Source organism: Lutra lutra, chromosome 18 (assembly GCF_902655055.1).
Source record: "Lutra lutra chromosome 18, mLutLut1.2, whole genome shotgun sequence".
Classification (NCBI taxonomy): Eukaryota; Metazoa; Chordata; class Mammalia; order Carnivora; family Mustelidae; genus Lutra; species Lutra lutra.
The window spans coordinates 12096055-12119532 of record NC_062295.1 but is presented as its reverse complement, the minus strand read 5'-3'; the positions used below and the strand labels follow the sequence as shown (position 1 = coordinate 12119532).

The following is a 23478-nucleotide window of genomic DNA, read 5'->3' as shown; positions in this document are numbered from 1 at the left end:
GGTCTCCACTTTGCATGTGGAAGAGCTCATCTTTAGCTATCTCTAACTCGGGGCCTGAAACCCTTCTCTGGACTTGCTGTCAGACTGCCCGAAGGGGCGGGGCCACCGGAAGGGGCAGGGTCTACCGGAAGTGGGAGCGTCTACCGGAAGCGGGAGGGTCTACCGGAAGAGCAGCCCCGAGGGATTCATGCCCGTGAGGACGAAGCCAGCGAGGCTTCTCTGAGTCGATTTACAGTGAGTAATGATTTGTTACAGTCCAGGATCTTCCCTAAATTCTTCAGCCTCCGAGGCGGGGGACTTGCGCAGGGCTGCACTTCCCGTTCAGTTCAGCAAAGCAGGTTCGGGGCTTCCTTTGGGCAGGACATCCTGCTGGATTGCAGGGTCGCCTGCTGGATGGCAGGCTCTCGGGGGGTTGGTGTTGAGAACACACAGGAGGACGTCCTGGGGCGGAGAAGCTTTGAAGCCCATGGAGAGAGAAATTCAGGAGGAAAAAGAGGAAAAGCAAGTGTAGAACAACCATTTCCTTCCTTCCTTCCTTCCTTCCTTCCTTCCTTCCTCCCTTTCTTTCTTTCTTTTGTTTATTTATTTGCCAGAGAGAGACAGACAGACAGCACAAGCAGGGGGAGAAGCAGAGGTAGAGGGAGAAGCAGGCTCCCGCTGAACAGGGAGCCCAATGCGGGGCTCCATCCCAGGACGGTGGGATCATGACCGGAGCCAAAGGCAGACGCTTAACCACCTGAGCCACCCAGGCGCCCCTAGAACAAGTATTTTCAATGTCAGAGAAGTAAAGATGATGAAAGAAGCCAAACATAAAAGGCCACAAGCTGTATGACTTCTTTCAGGGGGAAATACACACAACAGGCAAATCCACAGAGACAGAGAGTAGTCCAGGAGAGGGGGTGTATGAGAAGTGATGAAGTTTCCTTCTGGGGGTGATAAAAATGTTTGGAAACTAGGTGGAGTTGACCGCTGCATGACATTGTGAATGTATTAAGCACCCTAAGGGGTACGCTGTATAAGGGTTAGTTTTACACTCTGTGAGTTTTGTTTCCATTTAAAACCAAAAAGAAGAAAAGAACAAGGGGAGAAAGGACATAATTCTAGCCAGGAAGAGACTAAAGATTTCATGGAGGGGGTGGCATTGGCGCTGGATCCTGACAGATGGTTTGGGTCTTGTCCTGTGGAGATCGGGAGGCAGGAAGAGGGTAAGAGTCATTCCCTGAGCCTAATAAAAATGTAAGCCTTAATTAGATCAGTTATCCTCAGGGCAAGCCTTCCAAGAAGGAAGCAATACATTACCCTGTTTTATAGATACAGGAGGGAGTCCCAGAAAGGGAAATGAGCCATCTAAGATTGCAGGGCTGGGGAGTAGTGGAGAGCTGGGATCCGATCCAGGCCTAACTCAGCCAGACAAAGCTGTCTTCAATAGAAGGAAAAGCACGTACACTTGGAATTCTCCTTTAAATTAACTTATCCAAAATGGGTGAAAGGAGTCAATATGTAGAAAAGTCCAGTTATAAAAGAAACAAGTCCTGGGCTGCCTGGGTGGTACAGTCATTTGAGTGTCTGACTCTTGATTTTGGCTCAGGTCAGGATCTCGGTCGTGAGATCGAGCCCCGAGATGGGCTCCGCGCTCAGCACAGAGTCTGCTTGAGATGCTCCCTCTCTCTCTCTAATAAAGAAATCTTCAAAAAAATAAAAAAGAAGTAAGTCCTGGACATGTGATGGACAGCTGGTGACTACAGTTAATACTACCGTATTGTACATCTGAAAGTTGCTAAGAGAGTAGATCTTAAAAGTTCTCACGACAGTAATTTTTAAAAATGCATAACTGTGTGTGGGGACGAGCATTAGATGAGTGGGATCATTTCACAATATATACAAATCCTGGGTCATCATGGTGTACACCAGAAACTAATAGTATGTTATATTTTAATTATACCTCCATAGAAAAAAGAATTTACCCTTCTCAGGTTTTTCATGGAAGACTAATCCACTAGATATATACTCATAACAGCCTTCTTTACAATGTGAAAAACTGGAAATGTCAAATGTTGAGCTGCAGGGGCTGGTTAAAATCAAGTTATTGAAGAATAAATATTTGATGACTTGGGAATATGCTTGCAATATATGGTAGCAAGTAAAAAAAGGTGTAATATGAAAAAGTGAAGAGTTGCCTATTATTAGATGTATGGGGAAAAAATATATGGAGAAATGACTGGACAGAAAACATGCATCAGGATGTTGGTTAACTTAGGAAGGTGGAATTGTGGGTGATACTCCTCTTACATTTTATAATTTTTTCCCCAGTTTTCGTGTCAGTAAAATGGACATAATATTAGTTCTTTTCCCATCAAATTGTTACAAAGACCGAATGAGATAATGTATATAAAGTTTAAAGCACAGTGTCTGACTTAGGATAAATGCCCAATTAAAATAACTGGAACTAGAAATATTATCAGGCACATGGATTAATTTTGTAACTGGGAACACAGGCAGTAAATGCTATTTCAGAATCCTGTAGAACCTTTTTTGTTTCTCGGCTTTTGTTTTAAATATAGGACACTCCTACATCCCAGCCCCCGGAAGTCACCTCTCTTTGCTCCCTGTCAGTGATATCCTCCTCCAGGTGTGAAACTGGAGGGGGCAGTGAGTCATGGCTGCTTCCACAGGTGCCCTTGAAATGTGAGCTTGACTCAGCTCCATGCTGCTCTGCGTAGAAAGCAACTAGCTTCTTCCAGGATCAGCCCTCTGTCCCTAGGCTGCCCCTCCAAAGGGGGGTTACTCCACAGAAGGTGACAGGACTCAAAGCCATATCAGCAGATGGTTCTGGTGGCCACCAAGACATCTCACTCCCTACTTCCAACCCTAGGCAATCAGGAAGAGCATCTCTGCTCACTTCCTGGGTTCGTGTTGTGGGTACTGACATCAAGGCATCCAATTCAGTCCATGTGGGGCAGAGACTTTTTCCTTTAGAAATAGAGAAGATGTGGCCTCGGCATCATCCCATACCTCTGGGCAGTTCCTCGGAGTAGGACCTGGCCTTTTTTGTCTTCCTCTCAAGGCTGGTTCCTACTCAAGGTCACTCTGCCACTTGGGGCAGGCTGGGGAGCTGTGGGTATCGTGCCCATATCAATGGCAGTGGATTATATCCTACAAGGAAACATATCTGTCTTTCCCAGAAGGTCTGATTCAGGGTCCCAGTGATGTTTTAGAATGACACAAGCAATAATCGCTTCTTGGCCTTTTGGCTAAGATCAAGTGTAGAATTACACAAGCAATGGAACATTCTAGAAGTATACTAAGAAAGGAAAGGAGAGTATTCCCTTGACATCTCTCATCCGGGCCCAAGCCTCTCCTGGAGGTAACCAGCCATTGGTGATAGTTGGGCAGGCATATACATATATGCAATTGTGCAGGGTTCTTGGTTTTATTTGTTACAGAAATGGGAATGTACATGTTGTACAACTTGTTTTTTGTTTTTACCTAATTGACATGTCTTGAAGACCTTTTCCTTGATTTTCAAAATAGATCTACTGCAGTCTTTTCTATATAGCTACATAGTACTTTGCTCTAAAGCTCTACCAGGGTGTCTGGGTGGCTCAGTTGGTCAAGTGGCTGCCTTCAGCTCAGGTGATGATCCAGGAGTCCTGGGATCGAGTCCCACATTGGGCTCCCTGCTCAGTGGGGACTTTGCTCCTCTCTCCCTCTGCTCCTCCCCTACCTTGTGCTCTCTCTTGCTCACTCTCTCAAATAAATAAAATCTTTTAAAAAAAGAAAAAGTTTGGGGCACCTGGGTGACACAGTCGAGTGTCTGCCTTCAGCTCATGTCATGGTTTCGGAATTCTGGGATCCGGCCCCACAGTCAGGCTCTCCAGTCAATGGGGAGTCTGCTTCTCCCCCCATCTCTCTCCCTTTGTGCTCTCTCTCTCTCAAACAAATAAATTTTTTTTAAAAGAAAAAGTAAAAAAAAAAGCTAAGCTCTACCAAAGTTTGATCACTTCCCTATTGATAGACATTGTGTTGTTTCCACATTTTCATCACTAGATACAGTAATATAATGAAGTTCTGTTACAAAGAGCTTTATGCATTCATGCAAATATGTGTAAAACACAAATAAAAAGGGAAATTCCTGGGCGAAGGAGAGGTTCATTTAAAATATTGTTAAAGGGGCGCCTGGGTGGCTCAGTGGGTTAAGCCGTTGCCTTCGGCTCAGGTCATGATCCCAGGTCCTGGGTTCGAGCCCCGCATCAGGCTTTCTGCTCAGCAGGGAGCCTGCTTCCTCCTCTCTCTCTGCCTGCCTCTCTGCCTACTTGTGATTTCTCTCTGTCAAATAAATAAATAAATCTTTTAAAAAAAATTAAAAAATAAAATATTGTTAAATATTGCCAAAGGGCCTTTCTGAAATGTGAAATGAATTTCCAAATTCAGTCTTTTCAAGTTGGTGCTGAGTTGTCAAGATTTAACAGACAATTGTGATATGTGTTTAGGAAAAAGTATTTTAAGTTTGCTTTATCCCAATATTTTCCTTCCTTTCAAGGGATCTCCACAAAGAGATAAATATTTATAGAACAGGCACATTCACTACCTTGAACTTGAATGTAAGATAGAAGAGACAATTGCATAGTTGACCTAAGGGAAAGAGCAATAAAATGCACTCAGTTGTCTTGACAAAATCCACCACTGCCCAAGTGGGAACTCAGTAACAGACTAATTGTCCTCTCCAAGGTAGAGGGGCTCAAAACAAATCCGATGTTTATTTTATATCATCTTCACAAAAACACCATAAGTTTCTATTTTTATTCTTTTTTTTAAAGCTTTATTTATTCATTTGTGAGAGAGAGAGAAAAAAAAAAGCACGAATCAAGGGAGGGGTAGAGGGAGAGAATCTTCAAGCAGACTCCCCACTAAGCTCCACGCCCAACCCAGGGCTCGATCCCGCCACCCATGAGATCACAACCTGAGCCAAAACCAAGAATCAGACACTTAACCAACTGAGCTACCCGGGTATCCCTATTTTTATTCCGTTTTTACAAGTGAGGTAAGCAAGGCTGTAAGAAATCAAATGATTGCCAAGATTCCGGAGTTAGAACAAGACACAACTATCATGTGAACTCAGATCGCGTGACTCCCAAAGCCACGCTCTAACCACCATGCTAAAATGCCTTATCCACCACACACCACGACCGTAAGAGCATACCTGCACAGCCCTTTCACAGACACTCTTCTTCATCATCAGGAATTCAGATTCAGTAAGTCATGGCATTTGATGAAGCGCAACATCACCACTATTAACATTACACTTGAAGGCTGAGCCAATGCAATAAGATGAGAAAAAAAAAAGTATAAGAAACAGAAAGAAACAAAATAGTGTTAATTTGCAGATTGCATGATGGTCTGCAAAGAAAATTCAAGAGCATCTATATTAAAAAGAGTTTAGTAAAGTTGCTGGTTATAAGATTAATATCCCCCCAAACCTGTAAGATTCCTATACTCCAGTAACTATTAATTAAAAATTTCATTTAAAAAATCACAACAGCAAATAAAACTATAGTTCTTGTAGGAATACATTTAATAAGATATGTCAAATCTTCAGAGAGAAAGTGATGAAAGTTTACTGGAGAACATAAAGAGAAAAATGGAAATATATACCTTGGTCATAGATGGGAATACTTGTATTGTAAATGGACAAATTCTCCCCAATAGCAAAATAATATTAGGCAACAGTAATGAAGATACTGTGGAACTGACATATAGACAGAGAAATAGAAAAACATAATAAAAAAGGGTCTAGACATGCAAGCATATGGAAATGTGCTAAAGGCAGGAGGTTCCATTATAAATCAGTGGAGACAGATAGATTCCCAAGTCCTGGGGAAACTAGTTATTCACATGAGAAAAAATAAAATTATATCTCTGTTTCAAGCCATACATCAGTAGTTCTCAACGCTTTAAAATAATTATTGAGGACTGAAAGTTTTTGTTTATACATCTATCAACATTTATTATATAAATAACCTAAGACTGAGAGCTTTTAGAAATATTTATTAATTCATTTAAAAATAATTTCCACAAACTCATTACATGTTAACATAAATAACATTTTTAATTAGGAAAAAAAAAAACCCTGTTTTCCAAAACAAGAAAAACTCCATGAGTGGCACCGTTTTGCATTAACGTCTGGCTATTTTCATATCTGCTTCTACATTCAGTCTGTTGTGATTTTGTTTTGGTTGGAGCACATAAAGAAAATCCAGCCTTACACGGATTATGTGGTTAGCAAAGAGAAGTAATTTAATAGCCTTTTAAAAGGTTTTTATTTAAATTCCAGTTAACATACAGCATAATAATTTCAGGTGTACAGTATAGTGATTCAACATTTCCATACAATGCCCAGTGCTCATCATGACAAGTGCCCTCCTTAATCCCTATTACCTGTTTCACCCATCCCACCCACCTATCCCACTCCACCCCTGCCCACCTCCCTTCTGGTAACCATCAAATGTATTTTCCAAAGAATTTGCTTCCTGGTTTATCTCTCTCTCTTTTTTTCCCCTTTGTTCATTCTTTTGTTTCTTAAATTCCACATTGAGTGAAATCTTGTGGTATTTGCCTTTTTCTGACTGACTTACTTTGCTTAGCATTGTACTCTCTAATTCCAGAGTCATTGGAATGTGTCATTGTCAGTGGAAAGATTCCATTCTTTTTTTATGGCTGAGTGATATTCCATTGTACATATATATACCCCATCATCAGTTCACCAGTAGATGGAAACTTAGGCTGTCTCTGTCATTGGCTATTGTAGTTTTAATAGCCTTCCAGATTATTGTGGATAATCTTATTTTCTACTAGACCAAAACTCATGAAGTAGTATCTTCAAGGTTAGTTGCAATGTGGATTCTGAAACTATATCAATGAACTTCTTATACTGTTACATGAAAATCCATTGGTCTATCTTACTCTTTGAAGAAATCTTTTAACCAGGCATAATTTTTTAATGTCATACATTGGTCATTTAGAAAATATCGATTCATTGAGTTATGCTAATCTCTAAATGTTGACGCATTTCGTCAGAAAAATCACATTACTTCACATTACTACCAGTGTCATCCAAGAAGTCGTGTACTGGGAAGCTGTCAAGCTCATGGGAACAGAGGCAAGTTTTCCAAAACCCTGATCATCTATTGAAAGCTCAAGTGTTATCACTGGCAACAAATATTCTCAGTTGTTTTCCTTGAAGTGACAGGCTCACTTCATTCACTTTTGAGAAATTGTCTGGCAGACACCCAAGCCTTGAAAATTGTCAGTTATTCTTTTAAGTAAAAATGGCACTCTACACAGGAAAAAAAAAGTAGCTAGTTTAGTTCAAACAATTGCAGTGTTTTTCCTTCAGTGCTTTATATGTCCTTCGCATCCCATTATCCAGAATATTTAAAAGACACGTACTCAAGGGTCCAGAGTCAAAAGAAATTATAATTTGTTTTTTTAACTTAAAAAAAAGATTTTGTTTATTTATTAGAGAGAGAGATCACAAGTAGGCATAGAGGTAGGCAGAGAGACAAGGGGAGGCAGGCTCCCTGCTGAGCAGAGATCCTGATGCAGGGCTCGATCTCAGGACCCCAAGATGCTGACCTGAGCAGCCCAACCCACTCAGCCCAACCCACTGGGCCACCCAGGTGCCCCAAGAAATTAGTAATTCTTATTGCTTCACCAAGAACATTCTTTTTTTTTTTTAAGATTTTATTTATTTATTTTTGTGAGAGTGAGTGCAAGTGGAGAAGGGTTGCAGAGGAAGAAGCAGACTCTCCACTGATCAGGGAACGATCCTAGGACCCCAAGATCATGACCTGAGCTGAAGTCAGATGCTTAACCCACTAAGCCACCCATCAAGAACATTCTTAAGTGAAACTGATGTCTATTTGTTTTTAACTGAGTGCATAGCAGTGACGAACATAATGATTCCTAGCAGAATTGAGTTAAGACTTAAGTCCTAACACATCAATAATTATCTTAAATGTAAATGGTCTAAATATATCAGCTAAAGTAGCCCCCCCAAATTGGCAGAGTGAATAGAAAAACATGATCCGGCAATATATTATCTACAAAAAAACTTACTTCAAATACAACAGCATAGACAGATTGAAAGTAAGATGACAGAAAAAGGTATACAAATACTAATCAAAAGATAGAAGGAGTGACTATGCTAATATCAGATAAAGTAAACTTCAGAGCACAGAAAATTACAAGAGGGACACTATATAAGGGTCAGTCCATCAAGAATATATAGCAACCCTATTTATGCACCAAACATTAAAGCATCAAGATATATGAAGTGGACTGACAGAGTGTAAAGGATAGACAGATCCACAGTTATAGTTGGGGGCTTCAACCCTCCACTGTCAGTTCCACCAACTGATGAGATTACTAGACAGAGAATCAGCAAAGATAGAGAATAATTGAAGAGCTCTGTCGATTAACTCAGTGTAGCTGATATTTCTGGGACACTTGAGCCAACAACAGTAGAACGCACTTTTCCCCCAAGTGCCCATGGAACATTAGTCAAGATAGACCACATCCTGGCCCCAAACCCAAATTTAACAAATTTAAAACAATTGAAAGCAAACAAGTTATGTTCTCTGAACATAATGGAATCAGTAACAGGAATGTAACAAAAAAAAACTCTCAACACTTGGAAATTAAAGAATATACTTCTAAATAATCCTTGGTTCAAAAAAGAAACTGCAAAGGGGGAAAAAAGGAAATGAAAATATAATATGTCAACATAGATGGAATGCAGCTAAGACAGTAGAGAGAGGGAAATTTATAGCACTAAATATACTAGAAAACAAAGTTCTCATATCAATAATCTAAGTTCCTATCTCAAGGACATTTTAAAAAATAGCAAAAAAACCCAGAGAACACAGAAAGAAGGAGATAATAAAGATAAGAGCAGAATCAGTGAACCAAGAACATCAAAACAATAGAGAAAAATCAACAAAATTGGGGCACCTGGGTGGCTCAGTCAGTTGAGTGACTGACTGTTGGTTTCGGCTCAGATGGTCTCATGAGTCATGAGATCGAGCCCCATGTGGGGCTCTGCACTCAGCATGGAGTCTGCTTGAGGATTCTCCCTCTCTGCCCTCCCAACCCACACATGCACGTTCTCTCTCTCTCAGATACATAAATAAATCTCAAAAAAACTATATAGTTTTAACATACAAATACACACTAATATATATACACAGTATTTATAAATTTGGGGAAATCTGAATTAAATCAACAGATTGGATAAATGTCAGCCTTCTGCTTTTGATATTATACCATAGTTATGCACAGTTCTCCATTGGGTGAATATGGGTGGAAGGTAGACCGGGATCTCTCTATTATTTCTTAACAACTGCATGCACAGCACAATTATCTCTAAAATGTAAAAAAAAAAAAAAAAAAAAAAACCAGACAGGCCAGACTGAGTGAAGGTATTTATCACCCACAAATATACCTATGATCAGGAACCAAGTAAAATAACAACATGGTAAGGAGGGGAAAAAAAAAAAAAAAAGGAAAGGAATGGAGGATTCCCTGAAGAGGAAATTCAAATGTCCAGTCAACATATAGAAAGATCTTTTACCTCACTGGTAATCAGGAAAACGCAAAAGTAATAAATATCAGACTGGCAAACTTTTAATCATCTTGAGAGCTGATGGTTGTTCGGTGTGGATATTACAAAAAAGACAGCTACTCATACCCTGTTGGGAGGGATGTGAATTTGTACAGTCACAGTTGGGTAACAGTTTGACGGTATTTGCTAAAACTGAAGATGGGCATGCTCTGTGCTTATCCCTTTCCCTTCCAGATAAATACCCTGCCTCAACTCTTGTTTCTGGGCCGAAAAAGATACATCCCAGGATGATCATGAGAGCAGTGTTTGCTAATCGGGGCAAGTCAACTCCCCCCCCCCCCAGATATTATCAATAGGACATTGGGTGAAGAATTTGTGGTATATTCATATACTATAAATACTTTGAGCAGTTAAAAAAAAAAAAGAATTGGTCTATATGTGTCAATGTGCATAAATCCTAAAAATATAATGTTTAGTGGCAAAAGATATGTACAGTGTGATATCCCATATGTATGGGATATATTGTGGATATATACATCATACAGTAAAAACATAAGCATGATACGAAGGACACAGGAGTCACTTTTGGAAAGGAAGGGGACGAAAGAGGGATCTTCAGGGGTGCCCGGGTGGCTCACTCGATTAAGCATCTGCCTTTGGCTCAGGTCATGATCCCAGGGTCCTGGGATCGAGCCCCCACGTTGGGCTTCCTGCTCAGTGTAGAGTTTGCTTCTCCCTCTCCCTCTCTCTCTCTGCCCCTCCCGCTGCTCTTTCTCTCAAATAAATAAAATCTTTGGGGGGAGAAGAAAAAGAAGGATCTTCAGCTGAATTTTTAAGGTGTTTTTTTTTTTTAATTGATGTGAAGTAAAGATCTCAGTAGTAGCCAAATCTGGACAGTAGATACGGGAGTGTTAGGTTTTCTCTGTGCTACTCTTGTGCCTGAAATTAAAACAAACACACACACACACACACACACACACACACACACACACACACACACACAGAAAGAACCCCATGTTTGCTTCAGGATGCTGGGGCATCCCCCTATGTGAAAACCCACAACCTCACCACTAGGGCACTTGCTGCGGCTGGAGCGGGGGGGTTAAGGAGGGGTGTGGGGTAGAGGGGAGAGTGAGGCATGGGGGTGACCGTCTGTACATGCATTCTCCCAAAGTGGCATCTTTTTGGGTGAGGTGAGAAGTTACTGTGATCTTCTTTAAGGCTACAGCGAAGGTTTACCAGAAGAGGCTGTGTGAAAGCCAAGGGCAGGCTGTTCAGTGGTCCCGTGATATGGCGGCCACCGAAGATGTGGAAAGAGAAGCACCTTTTATGCCCCATCCCCCACCTCCACATCCTTCTGCCCCCAGGGCTTCTTCAGCCTTCCTGTTAGGACCCAGCTGCTTCTGCTGTTAACAGTGACTCCATGGAGGCTTTTAAAGGTATTTCAAAGACCCTGCCACCCATGATGCCATTAGAAGGAGGCACAGGACCTCGTTCCTGCCATTGGATTCAGAATGACGTTTCCCCTCCTCCCCACATCGGTGCATCCCTGCTACGATTTCTCGCCCTCAGCACCATTGACATTTGGGGCCACATAAGTCTTTGTTGGGGAGGAGGGGGGCTGACCTGCGCATCACAGGTTTAGCTGTATGTGTCTATGCCAGCAGCATGCCCTCAGCCCCAGTTGTGACAATTAAGACTCTCCGGGGGCGCCTGGGTGGCGCAGTAGGTCAAGCCCCCAGCTCTTGATTTCGGCTCAGGTCATGATCTCAGGGTCCTGAGATTGGGCCCCAATCTGTGCCCAGTGCAGATGTGTGCTTGGGTTTCCTCTCTCCCTCTGGTCCCACCACCCTGCCTCTACCTCTGTCTCCCTCTTTGTCTCTCTCTATCTATCTCTGGGAGGGGGCCAGGGAAGAATGTGTCACACATTGCCAAATGTCCCCTGGGGCCACTTCATCCCTGGTTGGGAACCGTTGCTTCAGGCAATTGGCCGGAGGCACAGTTACTGGGTTTTTTGGTTCAAGTCACTGCCACCCTATGGTTTCAGCAGCAGGTCGGGTCCAGGATGCTTATCCTCTTTCTCTCTCTCTTTTTTGTTTTTGTTTAAGATTTTACTTTTTATTTGTCTGAGAGACAGCGTGAGAGCACAAGCAGGGGGAGAGGGAGAAGCAGACTCAACACTGAGCAGGGAGCCCGACCTGGGCCTCGATCCCAGGACCCTGGGATCACGACCTGAGCGGAAGGCAGAGGCTTCAGTGGCTGAGCCCCCCAGGTGCCGGATCACTCATCCTCTTCACCTCCTGGCCTTGTAGCCACATGGCCAGGAACGTTTGCTTCTCCTTTCCTGAGAGATTTCCGCAGTGGTGTCCCTCAGCCGGATTGGTTAGGTGGCACGTTATATTCAGGCGGAAACAAATGGGCCTCCCAGAACCCTGTCCAGGTTTTCAGACTCTCTGTGGATGCGTGTTTACAGGCCAAGTCCCACGCACTGAGGGATGACTCTGCTGCTTTCAGAATCCTGGCCTGCCCGCTTCCCAGCCCCCGCGTCTGAGTTATTTGACATCTGGCAACAGAAGGGCTGAGCGAGTCCGGCACACAGCTGCCCCTTGACTAATCTTCTAGAATCAATAACCTGAGTCACTATACCTGACATTTATAGCACCCTCCTTAAAAACATGATCTATTTATTCATTTTTCAATTGCTTCTCTCTCCACGTCCCAGTGAATTAAATCTCTATCCTCCATCCCCGGCCGGGGGGCGGGCAGGGGGGCTTCTCTCTCAAATGCTCTCTCTGTCCAGGCTGCTTGCTGCTCTGGTTCCTGCGGTTTCCTCCTCCAGAAGCACCTTCCTTTTCCTGGACTCCTCTCCCAGGCAAAGGCTTCTTTTCTACAGGTCTCACGCACACAGTCTCCGACCGCCTCTGTGCCTGTGCCCCAGACCCGCCCTTAACTCCAACTTCAGACAAACCAATGTTTTAGTATAAGTATATTCCAGATGTGGCATGGGGTATACTTATACCTCAAAAATGATTTCTTGGTTGTCTGAAATTAGAAGTTAACCGGGCATTGTTATCTGGCAGCCCCAGCTGGACTTATCCTGCAGAGCACTTAACTCAGGTGGAAATTAGATTTCTGTTGGTATCATTAGCTCCATTGAGAGCCATGGATAGGTTCCTTTCTCCTGTGTTTTATTCCTGGCTTCTAGCGGCAAGTTTTGAAACCAGAGGGCATGGAATGAACTCTCTTAGGTGAATGGATGAGTGCGAGCTAGAAGGAAGGAAGGAAGGAAGGAAGGAAGGAAGGAATGAGCGAGGGAAGGAGGGTGGGTGGGTGGTTGGGAAGGAAGGCAGGAAGGGGAGGGGAAGAAGGAAGGGTAACAATAGAACCCACGCAAGGTACGTTCTCTTGACAATGAACTGCGTTTAGTTTCCGGAAGCACTACTCTGCTTTGCACTTTTGTGACTTTGTTGGTTTCCTTCCTCATCCGGTCACCTGAGCATAGGGGTCATTTTCTGAATGCCCTCCTGGGCTCCCCAGGCTGGGCCAGAAGTCTCTGAGTTCCCAATGTACCCAGATCTTCCCTCTTATGAGGTACTTAACATATGAGATAATTATGTATTAATGTGGCTGTCTCTCTCATCAGCCCGTAAATTCCTTGCGGGCAGGCACAGTGGGTCATTCATCTTGGAAACCCTGTAACTAGGCAGAGCTGGTAGGTGCCCAGCCAGTAGTCGTTGGTGTGTTAAGCTGGTTTGCTGACGGGTCACATTGACTGCCTAGTCTCAGTGTGGCCCACCCTTGCTTCTTGCTTTGACCACCTTCAGGCTGATTTTGGCACATAACATAAAAAATGAAAATGAAAAACAAAGACAACAAACCCAACTCCAACAGGAAGTGATGTATTTTTTCTTTAATTGAAGCTTTAAGGAGAGATGGTTATCTGACTCATCCCAGAGCAAAATATCTAAATGTCCTCTTGCTTTGCATCTCTTTTCCTCATATACCCTTGATACTTCCCTGAATCTCCTCCAGATTTGTCCCCCACCCCTCTCTAGCCAAGCTGGCTCCCAGGTCCCAAGCACTGCCCCCAACTCCCTGTACCTGTAGTTTTTGGGTTTTTTTCCTTAGGTAGGGCTGTTTAGTCCTCTCTGGATTTTTCCAGTTTGTATCAGAGAATCCTCAACCCCCTCAGAGAAGTCTTCTTGGGAGTCCACTTACTTAGAAGTTGGAGAAGGCTAGGGGAATTTTAAAGCAATCATTTAAATTAGGGCTTCCTGGTCACACCAGAAGGTGGTACTATCCATCTGAAAGTGGGACAGGAATTAAAGTAGAAAATGTGCTAATTTGATGCAGAAAATGGAAGGTTGGTGGCATCAAGACCAGAGCTAATGAGACGTGCCATGTGGCAAATGGGAGAGCAACCAAGGGAACAGAGACCTGAGAAGAGAAGAAGAGAACGAAAGTCTGGGGACCAGGGATGCTGATGTTGAGAATGGGCTCTCGAACACCCTCCCACTGCCCCACCTAAAAATGATGGTGCCTCCTCCCTTAGGCTCCTTCCTACTGATGCTGCTGTGATCTCTTTCCTGCATTAGAGACCCCACTATGGTGCACCTGAGCATGATGCCTTTGAATGGAATAGAGAAAAGAACTTGGAGAGGTTCTAAGGGATGCTTCTGAAAACACATACCACTCATTCTACCCTTCCCTTCAACTTTTGTGGTTAGATGCATCTCTGTTTATAAATGTTGGAACTTCCTATTGCATTGACCCTTTCATCATGATAAAATGCCCCTCCTTGTCTCTAGTGATGTTTTTTTTTGTCTTAAAGTCTAGTTTGTTCAACATTAGTAGAACCATTCATGCTCTCTTGTGTTTGCCTGGTATATATATTTTCCATCTTTTCCATTTCAGCCTGTTTGTGTCTTTGAATCTAACATTTGTCTTTCATAGGCAGCATGTAGTTGGGTCTTCCCCATTCCCCTCATCCAGTCTGACAATCTCTGCTTTCTGATTGGAGCATTTAATCCATTTACATTTAATGTGATTTTAAAAAAAGATTTTATTTACTTATTTGACAGAGAGAGACCTCGAGAGAGGGAACAGAAGCAGGGGGAGGGGGAGAGGGAGAAGCAGGCTTCCCACTGAGCAGAGAACCCCACACTGGCCTCATCCCAGGACCCTGGGATCATGACCTGAGCGGAAGGCAGGCTTAAGACTGAGCCACCAGGTGTCCCTTTAATGTGATTATGATGTGATTGGATTTACACCTGCCATTTTGCTATTTGTTTTTTCTGTGTCTTATTTTCTTCCTCTGTTACTCCTTTAATGACTTCTTTTATTTTCTATTTTCTAGTGTGCCATTTTAATTCTTTTTTTCGTTTGTTTTCCACCATCTAAATTTGTTTTGTTTTTAAGATTTTATTCATTTATTTGTCAGAGAGGGAGAGAGGCAGGCAGTAGGAGAAGCAGACTCCCTGGTGAGCAAGGAGCCCAGTGCGGGACTTAATCCTAGGATCCTAGGTTCATGACCTGAGCTGAAGGCAGACACTTAAGTAACTGAGCTACCGAGGAGTCCTATCACTATTTTGAGTTATTCCTTTAGTGGTTGCTCTGGGGCTCCTGTCAATTTTTAATTCTCATAAAATCACAGAATTTTGTATCACTGAATCTAATCACTTCTTTGTCAGCTCACTTGTTTTATTCTGCAAGGATTTAGCCAACACCTACTTGTGTCAGACACTGTGATAGACACTGGGGACTCAAAGATGAACAGGTCCCAGTTTCTGCCCTCTAAAGAGGGCTGTGACCCAGACAAAACAGTCAGCCATTATAGTGTGGTATGATTAGTGCTACATTACAGAGGACGCATGGGATAATACATTATGTCCATGAAAGCCAAAAGGAGGGATACCCATTCAACTTGGGGAGATCAGAAAATCCTTCCAAGGAGGCAAGAAGCCCAGGCTATTTATTGAAGAATGAGTAGGAGTTAACAGGTCAGAGAAGTGGGAACTGCGTATTCTAGAGGAGGGAGCAACCTCAAACACAGCCTGGAAACACATTAAACTGTAAGCCTTGCAAGTAATACAAGGAAATGTTGGCAGCTAGATCCAGGGTCCTGGTAGGGTATGTGGAAGGAGAGAAAGCTAGAAAGGCAAGCTGCTAGGGAGCTAGAAAGGAATTCAGCTGCAGCCTGAAGGCAATGTTGAATTCCTAATGGATTTAAACAGGGGTCACTCTCATATTGTACAAAATGACTCTGTCAATTATTTGGAAGATTCATGAGACAAGATAGAGTGGGAGACAAGAGTCAGCTTAAGGGAATTGTCAGAGGTCAGACATTTAGGTTGGGGTGTGAACAAGGACCAAGGAATTTGGCTCCCAGTCTGCTACTTTTTCTACTACATCATGTTCACTTTGAATCATATTTTCCTTTGGCATCATTAAGAAATTTTAATACAGTTTCAAAATGAATCCCACAAAATGAATTCAGACTTACATACCTCTCACAATCTAAACCTAACAGAACACCTTTCATCCAGCAATTCCACTTTTAAGAATTTAAACAGAGGAGGGCACCTGGGTGGCTCAGTTGGTTAAGCAACTGCCTTCGGCTCAGGTCATGATCCTGGAGTCCCAGGATCAAGTCCCACATCAGGCTCTCTGCTCATCGGGGAGCTGGCTTCTCCTTCTGCCCCTCGCCCCTTTCATGCTCTTCTCTCTCTCTCTCTCTCTCTCTCAAATAAATAAAATCTTAAAAAAAAAAAAAAAAGAATTTAAACAGAGGAAATAATGGGATAGATGTGACAGAAACTAAAAAAGATATTTACTGTAGCATTGACAATAAGAGCAGAAATATTATGTGGCTTACATGTCCATCAGTAGGGAACTGGTTAGGGGTACCCAGACATTGGAAAATTATGCAGTCATCAAAAAGGATGAGCTATGGGGCACCTGGATGGCTCAGTCGGTTCAGCATCAGACTCCTGATTTCGTCTCAGGTCATGACCTTGGGGTCCTGGAATCCAGCCCTGAGTCCAGCTCCTGCTCAGTGGGAATCTGTTTTGCTCCCTCATCCCTTTGCCCCTCCCCCTGCTTGCTCTCTCTGTGTGTCTCTGTCAAATAAATAAATCTTTTAAAAAAAGGGGTGGGGATGAGCTAGTTCTGTATTATTGACATAGGAAGTTGGCCATGATATTTTGAAGTGAAAAAATTAGGCTATGTTTACTACATATAATTCCTTTCCTTAAAGAAATACTTATGGTAATATATGTCCACCAAATCTGCGGGTAGTTTGAGGGTGAGAAATGGCTCTGACTTTCTACTTTTTACATTCCGTATTGCTTGAATTTTTATAATGAGCACGTATGACTTTTAAAAGACGTTTTAAAAGCCTACTGACAGCATCTTCTGTGGCCCCTGCAATAAATACCACAAAATTAATTCAATCTCTTACGTCTCCACTGCCTGAAGAGAAAGCAAAATGTCAACTTGGTTAGCCAGAAATTGCTATAAAGAACAGTCAAACATTAACTACGGTCCTTTCTGAGAAAATGGAAGGAAAATCAGGCCAGAAGCTCCTGGCTTCAGTATAGAGGTTAATTGCCTCGTTGGTGAATGCTTCAAAGGAACGTTCCTTATACACCCAATGTGAGGCTCAAACTCACAACCCGGCATTGCGGGGGAGGAGCGTTCCTTAAAATAAGGCTATTTCCTATCTTGATATCTAGTTAACATCAGCCTGCTTTGTTGACTTGGTTCATGTGCATCCAGTATACCGGCTCATTCCATACATATATTTTTCTCCTTAGGGGCCATGTTCTTGAAGCAGCTACCCCCAGCATCACAGCACCTGGCCTTTCGTGTCAGGGATAAGCAGGGGGTGACCAGTTGTATTGTGCACCATTGGGTAGCGAACACTTTCTTATGTTGCAGTCTCCATAAAGCAGGTAGTAGGGGCAACCAACTAGCCTAGTTTGCTCCGGGACTGATGGTTTCCTGGAATGCAGGACTTATCAGTGCTCAACTGGGGGCAGTCCCAGGCCAATCAAGATGTTGGAACACCCTGGTGGTGGCCATCATTGTGCATTTTTCAGGTGACATTTTTCTATTCTTCCCCTGTTCATTTCAAGCCTTCTTTGTTGCAAGAGATTGTAGATGCTTCGGAGCCCATGTAAGTGATTTCTCACAAAATACTCATTGTAACCAGATTCCACTAACTGAACTATTGCTCTGTTCAAAGGAGAGTCTTTTGAATGTAATTTGCTGAGTGTTGAGCTCCATTTTTTTCCTGCTCAGTCCCCACCATGTTCACAGTATAACAGAGTAGTGATCTTGATCTTGTAGCTTCACGCAAAGTCATTTATGGTCAAAAGCCTATTGCATGTTCCCAGATAGTAGAATCTGTGTTTAGATTGAGATGTTGTCTGGGCATAGGTGATTTTAGTATGTACTTGGGAAGAGAAACGGACCTGATGGAAGGCGAGTAGGGCCAGAAACTTGACAGTTCTTCTTGGTCCCTTCCAGTGGCTTGTTTGAGAAGGACATACACATTCAAGCATGACTGCTCTCCATCAATGCAGTTAATAATTAATCACTGGCCATGGCTAAGCTTATAATGATTACAAGTTAGACGACAGAAGAAAAAATCAGTTAGGCATTAACAAAATGAGACATAAGTTTTGACACTATGATCTGATTAGGTATAGCTTGACTTTGCAAAATACGTTTAAACAAGTATACTGCATGCATTTATTATTGCAATGCAAAGGAATTAATTTTGCAAGCTCATTTTATGAGACTTTTAAAAAGAGGTTTATTTATTTATTTGAGAGCATGTGCATGTGCCTGTGCACAGGGGGAGGGGCAAAGGGAGAGGAAGAGAGAAAAATCTTAAGCAGACTCCCTGCTGAGCTTGGATCCTGAGATGGGGCTCGATCTCACAACCCTGAGATCATGACCCGAACCATAACCAAGAGTCAGAGGCTTAACTGACTGAGTCACCCAGGTGCCCTTTTTTTTGAGACCTTTAAAACACTCTTGGGGTGCCTGGGTGTCTCAGTGGGTTAAAGCCTCTGCCTTCGGCTTGGGTCATGATCCCAGAGTCCTGGGATCGAGCCCCGCATTGGGCTCTCTGCTTAGCAGGGAGTCTGCTTCTCCCTCTCCCTCATCCCCTCCCCCTGCTCATGCTCTGGCTCTCTCTTCTCTCTCTCAAATAAATAATTAAAATCTTTAAAAAAATTTTTTAAATGTGATTAAAAATGAGGAGACCTGATATTTCTCTGAAAATACAAAATTAGGCCATAAAACTTGGCACATGGGAAGAAAAAACTTTTTTAGTATTTTTCCTCGTATTCTTGAGTGTGGTTTACTTTTTTGTTCATTCATTTCCAGCCTTGAAAATAAGTGACCCCTCACAGGTGACTGCCCAGGAGGGAACAGAAAGCTCAGTGTGGTCCCTCTGCTTCCTTCTCTTAAGTGTTACCCCATACCTCCAAAACTTGAATGAGTTTACTAACCACAGATAAGCCTTTCTGGATTGACTATCATGGAGCCAGAAACAGAAAGCCCCACACTATCCTAGCATTCTGGAAGGAGTTCTAAACAAAGGTCAGAACAAGACATTAATATTCACAATTTCAGAGAGCTTCTGCACCACTGGTCATACCCACACACTGACTTCTTTGCTTCTTCTCATCTCCCTCCCTTCTTAAAATGAAGTTTCTATTTTGGAATAATTTTAGACTTAGAGAAAAGTTGCAGTCATACTGCAGAAAGTTCCCATGTCCTCTTCACCCAGTTTCTTCCAGTATTAATATCTTCCAGAACAATGGCATGTGTGTCGAATGAAGAATTTTAGGGATGCCCAGGTGGCTCAGTCGGTTTAGCATCCAACTCTTGATCTCAGCTTGGGTCACGATCTCAGGGTCGTGAGTTCGAACCCCACATTGGGCTTCACGCTGGGTGTGGAGTCTGCTTATAATTTACATTGGTGCAATACTGTTCCCTAACACAGACTTGATTTGAATTTACCACTCTTCCCATTAATGTTCTTTTTCTGTTGCAAGATTCAGTCCAGCCTCCGACACTGCTTTAGCGTCTCCCTTTGTTAACTAATCAGAGCTACCCTGTCTGAATCAAGACGATGAGTCTCAGCTCCCTTTTCTCATTGGAGTGTGTTAGAAACTAGACAGCAGACCCCAATTGGAATCACTGATGCCAGGCCCCACATCCCCAGACTGAGACTTAACTTAATTGCAGTTTTAGCTCTCCCAGAAACGGAACCTTAAACCAATCAGGACTTGCCTGATAGATTAGTTATATCCTCTACCTGGCAAACCTGTGCCATCCCCTTAAAGACAGTAACCATGCCATAACCAACCCACTTTTTTGTCTAGTATGACTTTCTTCTTCCTGCTCCCTTTTGGCTATAAAATCTCTTGCCTTGTACCGCTTTTCAGAGCTCTATCTACTAGATTGGCTGCTGCCTGAATCGTTGATTAAAGCCCGTAAGATCTTTAAAATGTATTTGGTTGGATTTTGTTTTTCAACAAGTGTGTTCTCCCATTGGACGCGTTTACTTATTTCTCATTCATTCAACCAGTAATAATTGAGTCCTTGCCAAGCGCTGGGCAAACAGAGCAGGTGTGAGCCCCTCTGTAACAGGAGTAAGGGATAGAGTAACTGTGTGATGGGAAGGAAACTGGCAAGACAGAAGGGCACTGAGCCTGCAGGAGACCAGGGAAAGCCTTGTGGGGGGCACTGATACTGGACACCTAAAAGCGTGAGAATGAGGAGTTTGCCAGGTGAGAATCCAAGCAAAGTCCCCTGCAGAATAGGTTCCCCACTCTGGGAACTGAGAGTAAAACAACCAACCAGGAGGGGATCCAGGCGAGGCCGGAATGCAACAGACCGGATGTCGCCTATTTGTGAAATGAAAATGTATGAGAACCAACCAGTTTGATAGCTGCATGTTAATCGCGTTTTCCCCTGTGTTCCTGCATTTACCACTGGCTGGCATGGGCCATTGTCTGTCATTCTCTCCCCTACTAGAAGGTGAGCTTCTGGAAGGGAAGCGACTCTGCCTTATTCACCTTGGTTTTCCTCCCTCTCCCAGTGCTCAGCAAGCCATTTGTACACAAAGGATCAGAACGTGTGTTTATTGAGTCAAGTTAGACTTTCTGTGGCATCCCATTCTCGTTACCGTGGCTCTAAATTTTGTGAGTTACATCTAATTTGTCAAGGACTATTTTCTCTCTGAGAAAGAGCTGCCCCTTTTCACCTGCTGTGAGCTGCAGGCAGCTCTGTCTCCAAACACTAAAAGAGAGAAGAACCCTCCCTCCTGTCCATTGCGGGGGGGGGGGTGTACCCTAAAACCGTGGAAATGTGTGAGAAAAGGGACCAGATTCCAAACTGATTTGTCTCTTTGATTCAGAGGAGGTTGAGAAGGAGGGGCGGGGGTGGGAAAAGGGGAAGGAGGACAAAGGGACATCTGAGAGGATGTCGTCAGTGGTTATCTGAGGGTGGCAGCATTATTTTCAATGACATTTGCTTTCTTTGATAATCTGCAGTATTTTTAATTAAAAAAGACTATGACTCAACTGTGCCTAGGTGATGAAGCTTCCATAAAACCCCAGAAGGACAGAGTTCAGAGAGCTTCCGGGCTGCTGAACATGTGGACAAACAGGGAGACCGGCCCCTGGAAGCTCGCCACCCCACCCCCATACCTTGCCCTACACGTCTCTTCCATCAGCTCTTCCTAAATTATATCCTTTTATAATAAACTGATGATCTAGTAAAAAAAAATTAATGAGCATTAATCTTCTTGTTATCAGAATAAAAAACCTAGGTACTTTTATGGGAGAGGGAAAAGCAGCCTCCCGCCTGAGGAGGTCATCTGTTGAGGGATGGAGAGATTTTGCTCTGCAAACCCATTGTCCTTTCCCTGGCCCCGCATCTCCGTTGTATTTGTGAGAGTCTCTCCTCCTTGTGGAGTGCTGTGTGCTGGGACCGGCAGTCAAGATGCCACACCCTTGTTAGCCCAAGCTTGGGTACCGAGCTACACCAACATATGCATTTGTCTGTGACCTTAGCGTGGCTTCCCCCAACCGCCCTGCAGCCACTGTTGGCTCATGGAGCCGGTCCTGTGACCGTGACCAGGGAGGGTCCACTGCCTGAGGGTAGTTGCAAAGGTCAGTATTGGGAAGAGGCACTGGGAAAGTTTGTAGGGTCCGGCCTGCCTTTCTAGGTTCTCGTTTCGGGAGTTTTCCATTCTTTTCAAGATTCTTTTCAAGCAACACAACTGACACTGGTTAACTCAGAAATTTGTCTCTCTGTCCTCTCCTTGGGTGTTTGAATCTTGAGCACAGTGTCTGGAGTTTGAAACCGGGAAAGGGCATGCTGAGTCAGCTTGAATTTTCTGCCACTTGGATTGATTGATTGATTTTGTACCCAGAACTCGGTAGTGATCATGGGTCCTCTTCCTTTCAAAACCTGGCTATTTAACCTTTTTTAAAATTATTATTATTCTGTAACGATTTCCACGTGCTTCCAACAAACTCCTTTTTTTCTCCTTAAGGTTCTCTGCTCTGCAAGCTTACATAAATGGGATCCACAGTGAGACCCACACAGAGTGGTCCCGGCATCCACATATGCTCATAAGCAGAAGTAAATAAGAATCGCACAGATTTGGGCTTGCCTGGGTGGCTCAGTGGGTTAAATCCTCTGCCTTTGGCTCAGGTCATGATCCCAGGGTCCTGGGATTGAGCCCCGCATTGGGCTCTCTGCTCAGCAGGGAGCCTGCTTCCCCCTCTCTCTCTGCCTGCCTCTCTGCCTACTTGTGCTCTCTGTCTATCAAATAAATAAAATTAAAAAAAAAAGAATCACACAAATTAATATTTACCCTTAGTACCTTAGATGCATCCTCATATTTTCTATTCACTTTTATTTCATTGTTTAAACTCTGCAGCCCCTTAAGCTGATCAGGGGGTTGCCCCCACACATGGAAAGCCTCTCGGTTATCCAGAGTCGATTTCTGTTGGCTTGTCAAACGGTCCTATCTCCTGTGTGTGGAAAGCCCCCAGATGAGCACCTATGAGAGAAATACCAAACCACGCCAACTGGTCTCTCGGGCAGCATGTTCTCCCCCGCTGCAGGACAAGCTCTGCAAGCCGAAAGCCTGCCACTGGTGACTGGGGAGAAGCAAGCACAACCACAAAGGCAAAGCAGCCAGAACTTTCTTCTCCTGCAGCAAACAAACCATCACTTGGGATCTGACCGCCTTCTCTCTGCCTGGCATTTGTCTAGGCGAGGAGTTGACAAGCCTGCAGGCCAAAGACGCCCACCTAAATGGTTGGGGAAAAAACAATCCCAAGAAGAAAATCTCACGACGTGGGAAAATGGCACGAGATCCAAATTTCGGTGTCCAGAGATGAAGTCTATAAGGAACATGGCGATGCCCATTCATTCGGGCGTTCTCGTGCGCGGCAGCTCTGGGGTTCGGGCAGGAGAGCCGAGTCGTTTTGAAAAAGACTGTATGGCCTGTGCAGCCGAAAATATTTTCTATCTAGCCCCGTATGGAAAGAGTTTGCCAACCCCTGGCCGAAACGCTAGAGGGAGATTAAAACAAAGGTAAGGCTTGTTTCTGGCTCTAGGGGAGATTAGGATCACTGGGGTGAGGCAGATCAAGGACCCAGGACAGGAAGTATAACCGGAGGTCAGAAATGGAAGAAATTCTTCAAAATACGGGGGGACTGGAAGGAAATGTGGGGGGGTTCTGGAGGAGGGGAGCCTGAAACCTTGGCAACATGTGTATTCTTTGTAGGTGGGACTTGGAGACAGTCTGGGTGGGACCTGGG

The 23478-nt window shown here is 43.6% G+C and overlaps 1 protein-coding gene and 1 long non-coding RNA gene across 2 annotated transcripts in view; one reads left to right on the top strand and one right to left on the bottom strand.

Annotated features, from left to right (window-relative positions):
• Positions 1-23478, bottom strand: part of BMERB1 (bMERB domain containing 1) — a 105183-nt gene that overhangs the window by 62450 nt on the left and 19255 nt on the right. The gene's annotated exons all lie outside the window — the stretch shown is intronic.
• Positions 171-23478, top strand: part of LOC125090888 (uncharacterized) — a 74942-nt gene continuing 51634 nt past the window's right edge. Inside the window, exons 1-2 of the long non-coding RNA XR_007124512.1 lie at positions 171-234; positions 22590-23251. This is a non-coding gene — a long non-coding RNA (uncharacterized LOC125090888). The remainder of the gene's footprint in view (positions 235-22589; positions 23252-23478) is intronic.